General features: G+C 33.6%; 1 long non-coding RNA gene across 4 annotated transcripts in view; it reads left to right on the forward strand.

Moving 5' to 3' along the window:
- LOC145258163 (uncharacterized) overlaps positions 1–17476 on the forward strand; it is a 38705-nt gene extending 21229 nt beyond the window's left edge. For 2 of the 4 annotated variants that reach the window (XR_013864061.1, XR_013864059.1), the window contains exons 2-4: positions 620–744; positions 8032–8203; positions 12272–17476. This is a non-coding gene — a long non-coding RNA (uncharacterized LOC145258163). Of the gene's footprint in view, positions 1–619; positions 745–8031; positions 8237–12271 lie in introns of those variants that run through there. The other 2 variants (XR_013864060.1, XR_013864058.1) reach the window with 1 other exon arrangement.
- Positions 17477–18500: the final 1024 nt, after the last annotated feature.

The following is an 18500-nucleotide window of genomic DNA, read 5'->3' on the forward strand; positions in this document are numbered from 1 at the left end:
ATGTGCTAGTGTATATCAAAGCCAACGTGTGTGTGTGTGTGTGTGTGTGTGTTTGCAATAATGCGAGTAGAGAGATGTCTGTTCACATTACAATTAAACTTCTGCAGCTTAATACAGTCAGGGAAGTAGGAAACAGGGAAGGAATTCCAAAGTCTAGAAGTCCGAAATAAAAAAAAAAAAAAAACTATTAGAGTAGAAGGCTTTCCAGTATCTAGAAACCTCAACAATGAAGAGGTGGGATTTTACTGCTTATCAGATTAGTCGAGCGAATGTTCCTTTAGTTTAAAACTACACACATGTGAAGGATATTATCCAATTTGGGTGCTTGTGGTAGTTTGCATTCAATCTGATGGTTTGTAGTACTATAGGTAGTGCAGTCGTAATAACGAAAACTTGTTGCAGTATTTTTGGCCTCATTGAAGGACATGCTCACCAAGATTTGGACGATTATATTTATAGCCAGGGGTGATAAAAACAAACCAACCAAGTACCAGAATCGCTTTATAAAATATATTGAATCTCTTTTAATTCTTCAATCACAACTTTCCGTTTTAACACTAGAAGGGAACTATGCACTGCTAATCCTGACTTTTTTTTTTTATCTTTCTTTTTCTCACAGAATGAAGCAGTTGACAAAAGTCCAGTTATTTGATCGGATGCACCGTGCATCCATTTGGGCCCTATTAGGCTTGACAGGCTATGGACTTAGCATCCTGGGAGCGTACTCTTACAGATATTTCAAAGGTAAGTCAGATTATGATAGTTTCTCTCATTTGATAACATTGTAGTGTTTTCAATTTTTTTTTTTCTTATCAATTTGTTTTAGCTATTCCAGATGCAGGACATTCACTCATTATCTCATGTATTCAAACTGAGAGATCTTTTTAAGATTCTAATCATCCTTTTAAGTGCAATTGTTTGAATCTCTCTTGCACTTAGTTCACCCGGTATATTTGCCAGATAGTGTTAATTACTGACAGTTATGTGATTGGTAAAACAATGCGGATTCCATGAACAAAGCTTCTTTCTTAGAACTGCACATCTGTGGAACTCTGTTCCATCTGCCTGCTTCCCACCGGACTACAACTTGGATGTCTTCAAGTCCAATGTTAACAAATTCCTAATGAACCGCCCCCTTAAGTAAACACTTCATCAAATCTCCACACTAACGTAATGTACTTGCAATAACCCTTATCCCTGAGTGGTTTCCGGGCCTTGATAAGTGGTGATCACTGTGTAAAAAAAAAAAAAAAAAATAGTTGAGGGTGATCCAGTCTCCCTTTTTGTTGGTTACTACACAGATGTAAAGGAGGACCCCCCACCCCCACCCGTTTCCATGGATTGTTCCACTCACCCTTAATTCTTACCTTATGAGCTGAGTGTTCAGGAAGGAGGCATTAAGTACCTTTTTTGAAACTTTGGTATGGTTTAACTAAGGCTTTCTCCTCCTCCTCTTCCCTCCCCAGTTTCTTTGCCCATTAGCAAAAATGAACTACTTAGTTCAGATAAGCCAGTTGTGATTGACAATATAGCAAGGTTGTATGTATTTGTAGCAGAGAGTTGCCAAAGTTTTTGAAGGGGAGGGGGGGGGGCATATTGCTGACTTTTTTGTGCTATGCGGACCAAAATTAAAAAATACATCAACCAAGAAACAGTGGGTGAATAATTATAAAACAGAGTTTTCACCGATTCAGACTTCGGAAACAAATGACCTGTTAACTCTGTTTTATAGTTATTTTCTGTTAAAAAAAATTAACATGCAAAAAAATTTTTTAACTCTATCATTATTTGTTAGTATTAAATTTAGTATTAATTTAGTTAACCCTTTATGACCTGAATTATGATGTGGATGATTAAAAAAATATTTGTTGTTGATTTTAGATGGCGGCATACTGAATGTAAACAATGGACAGTTGCAATCTGGAGGTATCTGGCATCTACCCAGATACTGAACTAATACGTACAAGGCGTGTTTGAATCAATTTCCCACTTTATTTATGCTGTTATGTTCATTTATTTATGACTGAATGAATTAGTTCAACCAGGTCATAAAGGGTTAATTTAGAAGCATGAAATTAGTGCATATCTGACATAATCATATGTGGGGAGGGGGAGGAGGAGGAGTTCTATAACAAATGTACTATTGCAGTGATTTATTCAACTTTATTAAGTAAACTTCAACCTTGTTTTAAAAAGGGAAACTTGTCTCGGATGTAATGTGCATGTACAGAACACAAGGGTTGAGAGTGGACGGTCAAGATGAAGATGATGTGTCATACCCATACAAGAGGACGTGTTTGGTGCTGTTTTGTTGATTGGTTTTGTTTTTTAGTGAAACTGGTGCGTCAAAATCATTTTTTTTTTTTTTTTTTTTTTTTTTTTTAACAAAACCAAAAACTGTCATACAATTTTCACACATTTCAATTTAAAAAAATTTTTCATGAATATTTTTTTACGTTTTCCATAAGAGGAACTCTGCAGACCAGATTAAAGATCTTGATGGGCCAAATCCGAGCCATACTTTACAGACCCCTCATATAAAGCATAATCACATAGACGCAGCAATTCGCAGTAGATCACTTAAGTTAAGCAATGAGCCTGGTCAGTACCAGATGGGTGACTATTTGGGAATACCAACTGATGTATGTAGGAGGACGTCGATGCATCCCTGAAAGAACTTTAAAAACCTTATGTTGTCATTTCCCTTAAGCAAGGTATGCATACAACTGAGAACCTTTGTGAATTTAATATTTCCATGAAACTTTCCCCTCTAGGGGAAACTGGTTCAACTCGTCTACGATAAATGCTGGTGGCAAAAATGGTTGTATGTCTTAGGATGAGGAAAAAGCTGCAAGTGATATTACAGATTTTAAAGGTAGTATGTTTATCGTGAAGATCATCATCATAGTTGTTTTTGATGGTTAATTAGTTAATTATGAATCAAAGAAAAACATACCTTGTTTGTTTCGAATAGGATTCACACTGGAAGTCACACCGATGCCAACAAAAGAAATAAATTAACATGTAGTCATGTTTTTCATTTTACACACACATGCAGAGAGAATGCCTGTCTTTTATTTACATTCTGAGACGAAGAGAAAGAAAACATGTAAACACTCGTTTTTATAGAGATCAAAGGGAAGGTAACTCTAAGTTACTCAAAAATTGAAAAAGTAACCCGTCATCAAAGCATAAAGCAAGGGAACTAACTTTTTAATACAGTCCAAGGGAGACAACTCTTACAATTTTCACAGTATTAAAATCTGATTTACGATGATAATTTCCAATAGGTTTGACATCGTTTTACATATTATTAAGTGTCAGACACCTTTTAGAAATTGATTTTCAAACTCACCTATCCATGCTTGACCTTCCTCTGTGGACCGACCTTGCTACCTCAACTGTTCGACATCTACTAACACATTTCTCTGATGACCATCTCTGCACATAAATTGTTTTAAGTAGATCCACTGTGTGCACTGGTCGTGATTGTCCCACGTGTTGTTCCGGGCTAAGGTCGTTGGTTGATCTAGTCAGCGTTGCAATGAAGAGTCCTTGTATCAAACAAAAATCAGAAGTTCAGTTTATAAACTAGCAGGGAGACCCGAGGTTGCCTGGGATTGTTGAGGACTAACGAAAGTTTCACACCATACTTTTACTGTCCTCAAAATCTGTGAAATTGCTTATTTTCAATCAAATTGATTGATTGGCTGCTTTAGCTGGGGATCTACCAATTCAAAAGTCAACTATTATGGTTCAGTTGTGCCCTAAACAGAAACATTCATTTCAAACGTGCCCCTGTCTTATCAAAGAACTTACTGTTGATTTTATATGCCAGACCCTTCTGCTTGTGCAGTGATAAAACTTCTCAAATGCATTTGTGATGTTAGGCTGTATAAAGGTGTTAACTTGGTTCTAAATTGGGCTGTTCCTTCTTTAATTTGTTTTTTCAGTTAACATTTTTAATTATAAATAGTGGATTAAAAACAGCAATACAGATATATCTCTATATAAAGTTAAGTAGGTGTTTATATGATGCAATCGCATCTGAGATGGGTATATTTGTTGATGACATGATGCTCTATTCTTGACATGCAGGCAAGTCAAACACATGGATATTTATCCAAGGCAATGGCTGAATCCTTAGAAAATTACCCCAACTCTGTATTTTAGCAGCTCCGGGTAATGTCGGGTAATCCTGTTAGTATTATATATATCATTTTTACACTGATACATTTTTATAGCTTCTAAAATGAATATTCTTATTAATAGATACGTGCTGCTATATGGGCCCTTTCTCACCCCAAGTGTTGAGGAATAGAAGAAAAAAAAAAGAAAAAAAAGGACATAGGGTTTGTCTGTAGACAATATATGGGAAGCTGTTCACTGAGGTAGACAAAAGAAACTTGACATGGGATTGTTGGTCAGGGTGTTGTAATGGCGGTAACAAAAGGTTAGAACAATGGACCTGGGATATATTTAGGATTGACAATGGTTTTATGATGTTCGGGAGTGGTTTGCAGAGGCTAATGTTTTGCAATGTTTTTATGATGGTGCCGATTGGGAGCACGTCTTTGTAACAGTCAAATATCGGCAAAAAAAGCGACCCCCTCCTTGTAGAAAAGTGCCCAGTTGAAGGTGAAAGAATTGTTTATAGCTGATTTTTTTATATTTGTTGTCTGAAGGGTCGAGCTTCAAAACGATACCAATCTCATGAAAACCCATCACCTCTGTCGAAAGTTTTAGGCAGACATAAACATACATACATTTAAACAGACAGGTGAAATTTATATTCTAGAAAACATACAATAAATTACATTAAATACATTTTGTATTGTTGCAGTGACAGATAACTTTAATTCGTACTAACTCATGATATCTTATCCAGAATTTAAAAGAAAAGATGCTCTTTATCCCAATAGTGAAAAAATAGTTGGTATTACTTATGTTATTGTTAAAAAAAAAGGGTCAAATGTAAATAAATCCGTATAAAGTATAAAAGTAAATATAGACATTCATTCCCTGTATCCTAACCTTGCGTTAGTCACCTGGGTGTTCCAAGCATGGTTAGTCCCATGGGGTATTTATATACCCCAATGCAAAAATGTTTACAGTGTTATTTATTATTTTGTAAAATATTACAGGGCTCTACGGACAAATTTATCTTTAGTTGACCTTTTACAACTAAATATTTTTGTTTATTAGTCAAATAGGAAGTTACTAGCCAAACCCACGTGATTTTTGGAATATGACATCTTCGTTCTGTAACGATTATGTACATAATAAAGTTTGTTTTTTTTTGTTTGTTTTTGTAATTTTTAATAAGTGTAATTCTAAATATACAACAAATTTTATGTTGATACTTGAAGGTATAAACATTCCAATTTCTTCAGATGTTTTTTTAAACAGCCTTCGTTAAAAAAAAAAAAAAAAAAAGTGTTCTATTAAACTTATTTTTTAAATAATTTTACTTCGTCCGTTTTATTAAAAAAAAAAAAACAAAGTTGAAAAGATATTTTTCATTCAGTGGTGAGTTTTGGAAAATTGTTAGTGAAAGAAATGCAATCGCCAAAAGATAAGCGTTTCATTATTTCTAGTCGCCACTTTTGAAAAATCACTCGCAAATGCAATTATTTTACTTGCAATGTAGAGTCCTGTATAGTTATTCTGCTGGTATATCTACATTCCCTGTTGAACAGTTTGGATCACTTGTATCTTGTTGACATTAATATAAAATAATGCAATAAAATAAATTATAAAACTAAGGAAAAATTAAAATATTACATTAGCTAAGCTCATAGTTACAAAACTGAAAGAGTACTAAATTGTAAATAGAATACCAAAACATTAATTCCATTTACTAAATTGTAAAGAAAATACCAAAACATTAATTCCATAGTAAACAAGTTGTGTGTGTGGGTGTGGTCCTCCTCTGGTGCTGCATGTGAGATGACGCCACAAAAAATAAAGAAATGATGAATGTGAGAAGGGTAAAGGGCCAACATTGCTTTCACATTTTCAACAAGTTTCAGAAAAATCTAATGGATGGGGCAAAAGTTATGGGGTAAAAAGTGTCATTTTTTGCAATTTTGGGGCATTTGTGACCCCTTTTCAGAGCTCCTGGGAATGCCAAATCCTAGTGAAAATGGACAAACGGTGCAGTTTCATGCCTTAAGCCATGTACATTTGAATTTAGCACCATAGAAAATCACTATATAGACATATATATCAAGTTTTTGAATAATATGAAAAAAGAGCTCCAAAAATGTTTTTTTTTGTTTTTTTTTGTTTTTTTTTAGCCCTAAAAGTCCCAGAGGGAAACGAACCAGAATTTTGCTAGGGTCACCCATACTGAATTTATATTAAGAACAATGGCCTCCACATTTTAGCCAAGTTTCAGGAAAATCTAATGGATGGAGCAAACGCTATAGGGCAAAAAGTGTCATTTTGGGCCATTTTTGACCTCTTTTGAGCCCTAGGATGCCAAATCCCAGTGTAAATGGATAACGGTGCAGTTTCACATGTATATTTGAGTCAACCACCCTGAAAAACCACTATATAGTCAGACATATCAAGCTTTTATTGAGAAATATGAAAAAAGTCTTGGGGAGGCCTCAAGTTTTGACAGGCTTCTGGGATTGACCTTTACTCCTGATCTTAAATGAAATACGTACATCAAATCTGTTTCAAGGCCACTGGAAAAATGGTCGGATCCTTCTATCGATCGAGTAGATATCTCACTGCTGATGCAATTCTCTATCTATATAAGAGCCAGATACGTCCAAGGATGGAATATTGTTGCCACATATGGGCAGGAGCTGCTAGAAAAGACTTGTCCTGCCTTGATAGGGTTCAAAATAGACTTCGTGGCCTGGTGGGAGATGTCCTTTTCTCCTCGCTGCAACCTCTATCTCACAGAAGAGATGTTGCGAGTTTGTCTCAGCTTTATCGTTATTTTCATGGAAAGTGTTCGACTGAGCTTCAATCTATGGTCCCCCTTCACCAAACTTTCACAAGAAACACTAGACTAGCTGAAAACATTATCAATAATTTTCCCCACTCTTTATCTGTGCCTAAACCTAAACATAGATTCCATGATCAAAGCTTCTTTCTTAGAACTGCACGCCTGTGGAATTGTCTTCCGTTTTCCTGCTTTCCAGCTGTCTATAATATGGTTGTCTTCAAGTCCAACGTGAACAAGTTTCTGATGAGCCGTTCCACTTAAGTTAACAAATTTACCGAACTTCCATTACTATCGATTACTATATTGTCCTTTTGACTACTCTACACTCTTTAACCCTTATCCTTGAGTGGCCTATCGGCCTTGATAAGTGGTGACGCCTATGTAAAAAAAAAAAAAAGAGCCACAAAAAGGGGCGCGTTTAGCACTAAAAGTTTCCAGAGACGCAAACCAGAATTCTGCCAGGGTCACCCATACTGGATTTATGTAAAGAACAATGGGCTCCACATTTTGGCCAAGTTTCAGAAAAAAATCTAATGGATGGATCAAAAGTTATGGGCAAAATGTGTCATTTTTATCCATTTGGGGGCATTTTTGACCTCTTTTGAGCCCCTGAGGACACAACGAGAATTTTCGCAAAAAGATTTTTGTCCATACACATCTATTTAATGAAATACAATTTGTGGCAAAATTTCAGGAAAAACTAATGGACGATTATCTGGCAATCGTCCAGAATAACGGATGCACGGACACACACTAGTTTAATATAGTTTCAAAAAACTAAAAAGCAGACATATTCGATTAAAATAAGTAGACAAAAGTAATAGAAATTCAATGGATAAATGAACCAATGAAAACCTTTTGCGTATGCGTTTTCAGGGAGCGGTAATTTGAAAAAAACGTTTACGCAAGATCCAAGTTCCCCTTAAAGTGCCATAAATTTACTTAACATAACTAACAAAGTCCACTCCCCCCCATCTATATTAAGAATGGCTTTCTAAATATTATTGTTTCAGTTATGGTCTGTAAATATAAAGATTGTAACTGACTTTTTGTTTGTTCTATTTCAGAAGTCCGACCAATGCAAAAAGAAATGCGGCAAAAACAAAGGGAAGAAAGCATAATGCAAGAACAGCTACAAAGGGAACGCGAACTTCTACAAAAACAGATGGAAGCAGAAACGATCCATCCGTAGCAAAATCTGGAAATCTTATGGACATTTTACAACTGCTTCGTTTTTAGGTCTGGAATATTTAATAAATCATTTTTATGTAATTTTTCTATTTTTACTCATTTTAAAAAAAAAATTTTTTGTTTTTTCTTTTTTTTTTTGTGGATGTACAAAAGTATTAATTTCTAGTTATAGTCAGCTAACGCACTTTCTAACTTTCAGCATAGTTCTACCAGAAGTGGTGAAAAGGCAAATCAGTTCCTTCACTTTTATTGTTCTTCAGTATTTCTATTGGGAAGCAATTTATTGAAATGAAATAGAAGAAGACATTATTAAAAAGTATACAATAAAAAATAACAAAATTATACAGATAAAAATAACATTTTTTTACAATAGTCATCTGCAAGAATTCCGGTGGAGAATCAAAGCCAACTCTTTTGGAAATATCATGTATTGGATATATTTTTTTTTTATGTTTGAAATTTTGGTTTCAATAATTTCATTTGTTTTGATTTTTATAATTTTATTTTTTATACTTTCATAAACATATATTTATTCTATAAATTCAAAGAAGAAACTTATATTTAAAATTAAAAAAAAAAACAATTTATTTTTACAATTTCATAAACATATATTTCTTATAAAATTTCAAATTTATTTTTTTTAATTTTGTTATCAAAAGTGTAAAAAGATTGTGATTTATTATCTGTATAATTTTGTTAATTTTTATTGTATACTTTTTCAATAATGTTATTTTTTTATATTTTATTTCAACTTTCTTTCTGATCTACATCAATGATCTCCCAAATCACATCCTAAGATCATTCGTAGACATTTATGCTGACGACATTACCATCTATGGCAACACTTCAAAAGCCGTAAATGGCCAAGATGTCTGATTCCATCTCCTCTGATTTTGAACACATGGCATAATGTGGAAAGAGATGGCTGGTTAAAACCAAACTTCTATCTTTTCATCATCAATGCTCTGATCCTCATCTGGCATCAATTGAAATGAATGGCTCTCGTCTTGGGGAGGCTCCATATTTTGACAAACTTCTTGGTCTGACGTTACTCCTGATCACATGTCAGATCCATTGCAAAGGTTGCTAGAAAAATGGTGTGATTCTTCTACCGCTCCAGTAGATATTTCACTGCCGATGCAATTTTCTACCTGTATAAAAGCCAAGTACGTCCTAGGATGGAGTACTGTTGTCACATCTGGGCAGGAACTGCTAGAAATGCCTTATTTTACCTTGACAGAGTTCAAAGTAGACTTTGTAGCCTAGTGGGCGATGCTCTTTTCTCTTCCCTGCAACCTCTTTCCTTTAGAAGAAACATTGTGAGCCTGTCTTTGCTCCATTGTTATTTCCATAGCAAGTGCTTGTCAATCTATGGTCCCCCCTTTGTCAAACTATCACAAAAAAACGAAAACCACCATCAATAATTTCCTCCACATTTTATCTGTACCTAAATCTAAACGTGGATTCCATCAACAAAGCTTCTTTCTTAGAATTGCACACCTGTGGAACTCTCTTTATGTTTGCCTGCTTTCCAGCTGACTACAATATGGTCGTCTTCAAGTCCAATGTAAACAAGTTCTTGATGAGCCATCCCCTTAAGTAATCAGATTTACCAAATTTTCACTACTAATGATTACTACAACATTGTCCTATTGATTACCGTACACTCATTAACTCCTATCCTTGAGTGGCCCCCGTGTCTTGATAAGTGGTTACCTCTTTGTAAAAATAAAACCAAAAAAAAAACAAAAACAAATCTAAATATTGACCAGCTGAACGTTGCTTAACTTTGATGATCTTACAGAAACTATTAGTTTCTTTGCAAGAATTTCTCACCTATGGCATATTTCCCTACAGTTTATAAAATGATGGTTTTCAAGTCTAATGGCAACAAATACCTGTCGAATGGTCCTGTGAATTAATCATAGTTCTCAATCGTTTCACAATACTGTCTCATCATCCAACTGGATTTCTTACTAATCCTTATCCTCGAGTGGCTTTTGAACTTGATAAGTACTGATTCGTTAGTATTAAAGAAAAAAACGTGTGTCAATGTGATTATAGTCATGTGCATGTACTAGCAGAGAGACTCGACGTTGCCCAGGATTAAATGATGATCAACAAATGTTTCACACTCCCATATTTTTATTCTCATCAAAATCTGCCATTTTTAAATCAAATCGATAGATTGCCTGCTGAAGAACCCTCACATGCCTCCCTGCAGTAACTTAGTCCACAATACATTGTAGTCTATTATACATTGCACTGTAGAGAACCTACTGTTGATTTTATAAAACTACTAGCAGTTCAGCCCGCCTTTGCTTGGGCCCTATGTACTGTCCATAACTTGCCCTACCTGTGAATACACTTTATGTACGATTTCAAATGTTTAGACCAAAATTTGTCGAGTAATTTTGTAGAGACCACAGAGGTCAATTTTTTTAAACTTTGACCCCTTAACATTTATTATTTTGGTCTCAAATCAAAATACAAAGTTTTACCCATGTCCAAGTTACCTACATCTAAAATTTCAAGTGTTTAGACCCCGAATTGGCAGAGGAATTTGGTAGAATCTGCAAAGGTCAACTCTTTCAACTTTGACCTTTTGGGAGCTAAATTTTCGCCCCAAAATTGATTAAAATGCTTGCGGCATGTCTGAATACCCATTATGTATAAATTTCAAATGTTTAGACCCAAAATTGGCTGAGTAGTTTGCTAGACACCGCAAAGGTAAAATATTTTGAACTTTGACAGCTCAAATTTTCAACCCAAACCGATTAAAAAGCTTGCCCTATCCTTATGTAAAATTTCAAATGTTTAGCCCAGAAAGTGGCTGAGTAATTTGGTAGAGACTGCAGAGGTCAAATTTTTATTAACTTTGACCCCTTAGCATCTATTTTTTTTGGGCTCAAATCAAATTAAAAAGTTTGTCCAAGTAACCTACATTTAAAATTTCAAGTGTTTAGACCCAAAATTGGCGGAGGAGTTTGGTAGAGTTTTCAAAGGTCAAATCGACAGCCAAATTTCTGTCCAAAAACCAATTAAAAAGATTTTCTCAAATCTTAATACTCCTTATGTCAAATCTCGAGTCTGTAGACTGAAAATTGACAGTGTTAGTTGGTAGGGAAATGTACACAGACATTTTTATTTTTGTATATATAGAATATATAAATAATATTTTATATAATGGCTTGAATGAAAGTTAAAAATTTAAAAGCCAAGTATCATGCTTCAAACAAACATTTATTTCGAATGCACCCCTGTCATATCAAAGAACCTACTGTTGATTTTATATGCCAAGGCTTCCGGTTTGTATGGTAATAAAACTTCTCAAATGCACTTGTGATGGTAGGCTGTTCCTTTTTTCATCAGATTATTTTGATTATTAGTACTTATCAAAGACATTCCGATACAAAATCTATCTAAGAACACAGCCAGGTACATAAAGTACCTTCATGTGAAACTTCATAAAAATCGGCACATAAAGAACGAACTCACACACAAAATTCCTTTTATATAATTGTGTGTATATATATATATATATATATATATATATATATATATATATATACATACACACAGTGCCACGCAAAAATATTGGATATATTGATTTAATATTTAGTTGCATAGCCTTTGTTGCATTCAACAGCTTCCAGTCACTTTCTGTAGTTGCACACGTTTTTTTTTTTGTTTTTTTTGCAAATATTTGCAGATATTTTGCACCATTCTTCTTTGTAGAACTCTTCAAGTTGTTGAATAATTCCTGGATTGTGAACATTGATCTTCAGTATTTTCCACAAATTTTCAGTTGGGTTGAGGTCTGGAGACTCACTAGACCAATTTAAGAACATCAATTTCGCTATTTTTAAGCCATTCTTTGATGAGTTTGGCAGTATGTTTGGGATCATTGTTGTCATAAAATACGAAATTTCTATTATATCCCAACAAAGCAGCAGATTTCAGAGGTTTTTCTCGGGAATATCTCTGTACATACGCCCATTCATTCCACGATTGATGACTTCTAATTTACCAGTGCTGTTGGAAGAAAAACACCCCTATACAATAACCGACCCACCGCCAAACTTCAACGTAAGAATAGTATTCTTTTTGTTGTAGGCGATGCCATTTTTCCTCCATACCTGTGTTGCTGTGTTTCTTCCTAAGATTTCGATTTTCGTTTCGTCTGATCAGAGTACTTTGTTCCAATATTCTTGTGGTTTCTCCCCATATGTTTCAACATAATTCAAACATGATTCAAACATGGTGACACTTCAACAATGGAACTGTTCTTGGAGATCTTGAAACAAAATCTGTAGGATTTACAGCTCTACTGACTGTATCCTTGCTCACATCAATCCCAGCTTCTCTGAGGTTGATTTGAATTTCATCGCGAGTAACAAGACTTCCTTTGTACCTTTCTGCTTACCCACCTTAATTTTTTTCGTTTAATTTCCTTGGCTGACCCCATCTTGGAAGATTTCCAACAGCTTCACCAGGGTTTTTAAACTTTCTAATAACGTTTCCAACTGTACTAAGTGGTAGATTAAATCCCCCCTGGTATAATTCGATACCCTTTTCCTTCTTTGTGCTTATCAATGATTTTTTGACAAATATCTAATGACAACTCTTTAGTTTTAGGCATTTTTGTAAATGAACTTGCTGACGTTGAAACAGGTGAGCACAAACCAGAAGAATTTCATAAAAATTATTTTGATATAAAGCTCTCTGATTGGTCAGTAATAAGTCGTTTGCATTATTGCAACAGGCAAAGCAAAAGTCATCTAAAATTATTTTAGAAATGGGATTTTTTTTAAGTGTATCCAATACTTTTGCATTTGTTAATTTATATTTTTTCTTAAATATAAACTTTCTAAACTTTGATTTTGTAATTACTACCCAAAATATAAGTTAGAATATAAATAGGAATATACTGAACAAATTTGAGGTAAAATCTGTAACCCTAATTATGAAGAAAAATGTAATGTAGCAAATACTTTTGTGTGTGTAATATATATATATATATATATATATATATATATATATATATATATATATATATATTGTAGGATTCGTACGCTGTTTAGTTCTCTCACTTTATAAGAACTATCACACCAGGGTCGGAAAGTAGGATTGAGAAGTCAGTGCATTCCCCTCGGAGGCTCTCTGACCTGCAAAAAGTGCCCGAGCAGCCCCATTGGCATTCTTCAGGAAAGGCACCTCAGACGATTGCCAATAAACCAATCCCTTCTCGAAGATAGAAAGCAAGGTCTGGGAGAGTGTAGACCTCCTAGAACTGCACAGAATTAAACTCAACAGGGAGCGGATCATTATAGGAATGGTCTAATCTCTGTTGATTTTGGGGGCCGAGGATAAAAGTCCCTAACCTTTGCAGGATTGGTACAATGCATGCTGTTCTTTGGTATTTGAAATCTTTTTCCTCTTGAAGATTTTATTAAGAGCTAAGGATCATTACTTCAATAAAAAGTAGTCAACCAAGTTTCAACCTCGGTTTTCCCTTTTGTAAGACATTCAACAGCAAAACTATCAATTGCCATGACCAATAACACTCCACCCGAGAGCCCATCCTTCAAACTCCTGGATTTAACATTCACAGGAAACATGAATTAGAACAAATACATTGAGAACATTGCCAAGGCTACTGCAAAGGTAGGCTCCCTCTACCATGCTAGAAAATTACTCACATCAGAGAGCATCCTATATCTTTACAAAGCAACAATTCGCCCATACATCTAAACGTACATCTACCACTAGTCTTTCGTTCTTAAGCAGGGTCCAAAAATAGTCTACAATAGCCGCAATGTTGCACCCCTATGACTGTTTTACAAGTACTTTAATACTTTGTTGAGTGTGCACTAGTGCTATGAGTTCATCAAACATACTCCTGTATAATCTGACAAGCAGCAAAATCCCACCTCTTCACTATCTGAGGTTTCTAGGTGTTGGAAAGCCTTCTCTTCAAATAGCTTTTTCCATCTGACGGCTGCACTTTGGAATTCCCTCCTTGTTTCCCCGCTTCCCTGACTGTACTAACCCACAGAAATTATAAATGTTATGTGAAGATATTTTGCTGTTGCTCAACTCCCCACAACCCCTATTAGACATAATCCAAAATACTAGCCCCTTACAGTCCAAGTGGTTGCCTTGTTGTTTGGGGGTTAAAAAAAAAAAAAAAAAAAAACTTTCTACTTTTCGATTCCTACCATCAAACAGAATTTTTTATGAACAATTTATTTCCAATAAGTGGAACACATTACCGTGAGACCACTTCTCTGCAAACTACAACTTCAAATTAATGTCCACACTCGAAATAAATCATTTTCATAACAAAATTGTTTGTTCTGTTACTTTTAAATCCTCTCATGATATTATTCATCATTAAACAGATTATCTGCCTCAAATAACCTTTATTCTTGAGTAGTCTTGATAAGATAAAAAAAAAAAAACTAAATCCCATAAAAACAAAAAACATTAAGGACTACATAACAACAAAGAATGATTTAAAAGACGTAAAATAACTGAGGTGTACTTTTTTTTTTTAAAACATGCCTCTTCAATATCAAATGTTAATTGCACTTCGACAATGGTGGCAAAGAATATCCTGGAAAAATGTCATTTCATCATTTATGTTGGTTTCAACGTGCCATTGTTTAGGATCATCTTGGACCAAGTCACCCCAAATCTTTTCTCAGTCAGCTTTTTTACTCGTTAACCCTCAATTGAGATGTGTGTACATCTGTTTCTCCACCTGTAAAAACTTCCAATTCTAATCATGATTGTACGAAATAAATTTAATTTCCATGATAACAAGACTGGAAACTCAGTTGAAGGTGTCATCCACAAAAGGACTGAATGTGTGCACGTTAGATCGTTATTGTGTGAAATCTCCCCTAAAAGCTATTATAATCATTTTATAGTTCGGCAATATATTTAATGAATCAGAAGAACAGACGGCTGGAAAAGTCCACAGTAAACGGCCAGATATATATTATTAAAAAGAAAAAAAAAAAGTATTTTAATTTTTAAAAGAAAAATTTTTTTTCGTGAAGTATTAGGTGGGTGCAAACATGTTTTTTATGTTCAACTATTATATATCTATATATATATATATATATATATATATATATATATATAAAACATTATTTTTGCATCAACCTAATAGTATATTTTTTTTTTATAATACTAAAAACAAATTCAAAACAGTGAAACATTTTTTTTATTTGAATCGTCCAAGATGCGAAATATTTATTTGTGGACTGTTATGCTCAGCTTCATGGTTGTTTCACCACGTTTCAGCCAACTTATCTTGAAGACCAGATAATGAAACACTTAAGACCCAAAAAATCAAACCTTGGTCGCTCTTTGAGGCCCGTGAATAGAGGCATTGAATCTCTAAAATTCCAGGTGAGTATTGTCTAATGATAGCAGTTTCAATCCTACCCAAAGCAGGCCAGAGGATTAGTTGGCCAAAATGTGGTGAGATGACAACAATTATGGAAGGCAGTAATTACTGGGAATACAATTACAGGACTCGGCATTCCTATCCCGTCAGTAAACCACCTGATGAAGGCCAGAGGATGAATTGGCCAAAATATGGTGAAAAAAAAAAACAGCAACTATGAAAAGGAGGAAAACAGTCTGCTAATAAATAAATAAATACACAATAACATTATACTTTTTTTTTTGTAAAAAAAAAAAAAAAAAAAAAAAAAAAGTGAATTTTTTATTTGACACTGTTTGCTGCCGACGTTGAATTGTTTGTTCTTTTGATTCATCACATATTTTGATTTGCCGTCTATTTTCATGTTTCCTGAATTTGGGAGATGAGGTTATTTGAATAAACATTCTCATGCTGGAATTTATTCTCACATTTCAATCTGTATAAACTCTCGCCTTCTCCAGTTGCATCTTGTCAAATTCAAGAATCTACACTTATTTTTAAACTGAACTCAATTTTAAGAATTTAAGTATTAGTATTGCCTGCAGTGAGAATTGAACCTTCAACTTCTAAAAGACTGTCACTTAACACTTTTATCCGTTGCACTATAAGAATAATTTCCAAGGTGAGCATATTCGTGCAAATCATCTAAATATATTTTTAATATTATTTCTCTTTCTAAATCTTTTTAGGCTCCAGCTATGTACACATTTACTTACTATAGCATTTATTCATGAAAAATATTAGTATCCTTTAAAATCCAAGTTTAGTCTATTATATATTTAAAAATTTATGCTATATATAATATATATACACCCAGGCTGAAATGCTAGTGTATGTTGAGCAAAAAAAAAAAAAAAAAAAAAAAAAAACGGTCAATTTTTTAAACTTTGACCCCTATTATGACTCCTTAATTTATTGTTTTGGGCTCAAATCAAGGTAAGTTAGATCCATGTCCAAGGAACCTATATCTAAAATTTCAAGTGTTTAGACTCAAAATTGTTGGAGGAGTTTGATAGAGTTCTCAAAGGTCAAATTGTCGAACTTTGACCCCCTTAACAGCCAAATTTCTAGCTGAAAACCGATCAAAGATTTTCCCAAATCTCAGTACCCTGTATATCAAAATTCGAGTCTGTAGACTTAAAATTGACAGTTATTGCATAGGGAAATGTACACAAAAACACTCACTTTTCTATATATATATATATATATATATATATATATATATATATATATATATAGCTCTACTTGTTATTGAACACTATTACAACAGTTTAGCACGAAGAAGCTAAGCCTTGACAAGCCTATAGCAATAAAATATCTAAATATACAACTAAAACGTTTGTATAGTGATTTTTTATTTATTTATTTTCTTTTTTAATGCAGCAAACTTTAAATCGACAACTATTTTCTTTAACTGCAGATTTGTTAAACATTGGTTATTTTGAGTTCAGCCTGGTTTGACAATTCAGCATGGAGAGACTGATACCTGAGCAGTGTTTGCAAATGATATGATCAATTTATTGAAAAACATTCGATGGACGAATAATTTCACAAAATGGACCTGTCAATTAGCCACCTCGTTCGTGTGATTTAAGCCCATTAAATTAGTTTCTTTGTGAACATGTAAAGTCCCAGGTTTTCGCTGATAAGCCAGATACAATAGACTACATAGAAGATAACATTAGACATGTTATTTGCCGAAATACAACTTAAGTTTGTTAAAAGTGGACATCTGGATTCCGCCATGTATATGCGTAGGATCATATGCCCGAAATTGGATTTAAATAATAAAAAAATTGGATTTAAATAATAAATGGCAAATTTTAATCTTCGGAATGAACCACATATTTGTGTGATAAAAATATTTTTCTGTGATATTTTTTAATTTAAAGTTTTCCACCTCCATATAAAAAAAAAAAAAAAAAGAAACAAGTTCCCTATAAAATTGAGTTTTTTCCCCCCACTTTGACATTAAAAGTCTTTTTCTATTTAAAAAATTAAAACAAACTTCTTAATATACTCAGTCATGAATATGCAAACAACTACATGAAGATTAACTAATTTGCATATTCCTTTGAAAAACGGGTGTTAATTACTTATTTTTTGTGGTTTCTTATTCGATGATTGGTTTCATTTCACTATCTTGTTGAATTTTATGCATGTAGAATTTCTAAAGTCTGCATAATTGCATAGAATTTAAGATGAAAAGTTACAGCACATTCAAATATTTATATACTAGCAGCCCATCTGGCATTGCCCGGTCATAAAATACGCTTTAATATGATATTTTGATTAATGCAGATTTTGTATTTATTATATTGGAGCCAATATATAGTAATGATATAGTAATGATTTAAAAAGTTTTTAAAAAATGCCTTGTGCACCCCCACCAACAATCGAAACCAAAATGTTTAGCTTACGATTTACTTTTTCCTTTGACATTAATGTCTGAGCTATGAAGACATGTTTGCTGCAAGGCTAAAAATTAGAACATGAACCAATAGCTATTAGGTTATGCATACATATTCATAATGTCATCATTCTATCTTCACCTATAAAATTAATTTAACTTTTGCACCGATTTTCCCTGGCTAAAACCCTAATATGAAGTTTCGCATGGATTCAAATACCCTATATATGAAATTTCATGTCTGTACAAAAACTGACAGAGGAGTTTGGTAGGCAAATTTTTTTAAAACAAATATATATATACTCATATAAATATATATAGAAAGGTTTGTGTTTACTATAACCTTTATATGCAACTATTACGCAAGTATAAATCATGTAGAATATCTGCATGAATATAATAATTACACATAATAGTTAACTAAAGATGATCATCCCATTAAGAAGACTGAAAAAACTAATAGAGAATTAATTAAG

The sequence above is a fragment of the Euprymna scolopes genome, chromosome 33 (assembly GCF_053919585.1).
Source record: "Euprymna scolopes isolate OS-2025 chromosome 33, ASM5391958v1, whole genome shotgun sequence".
NCBI lineage: Eukaryota > Metazoa > Mollusca > Cephalopoda > Sepiida > Sepiolidae > Euprymna > Euprymna scolopes.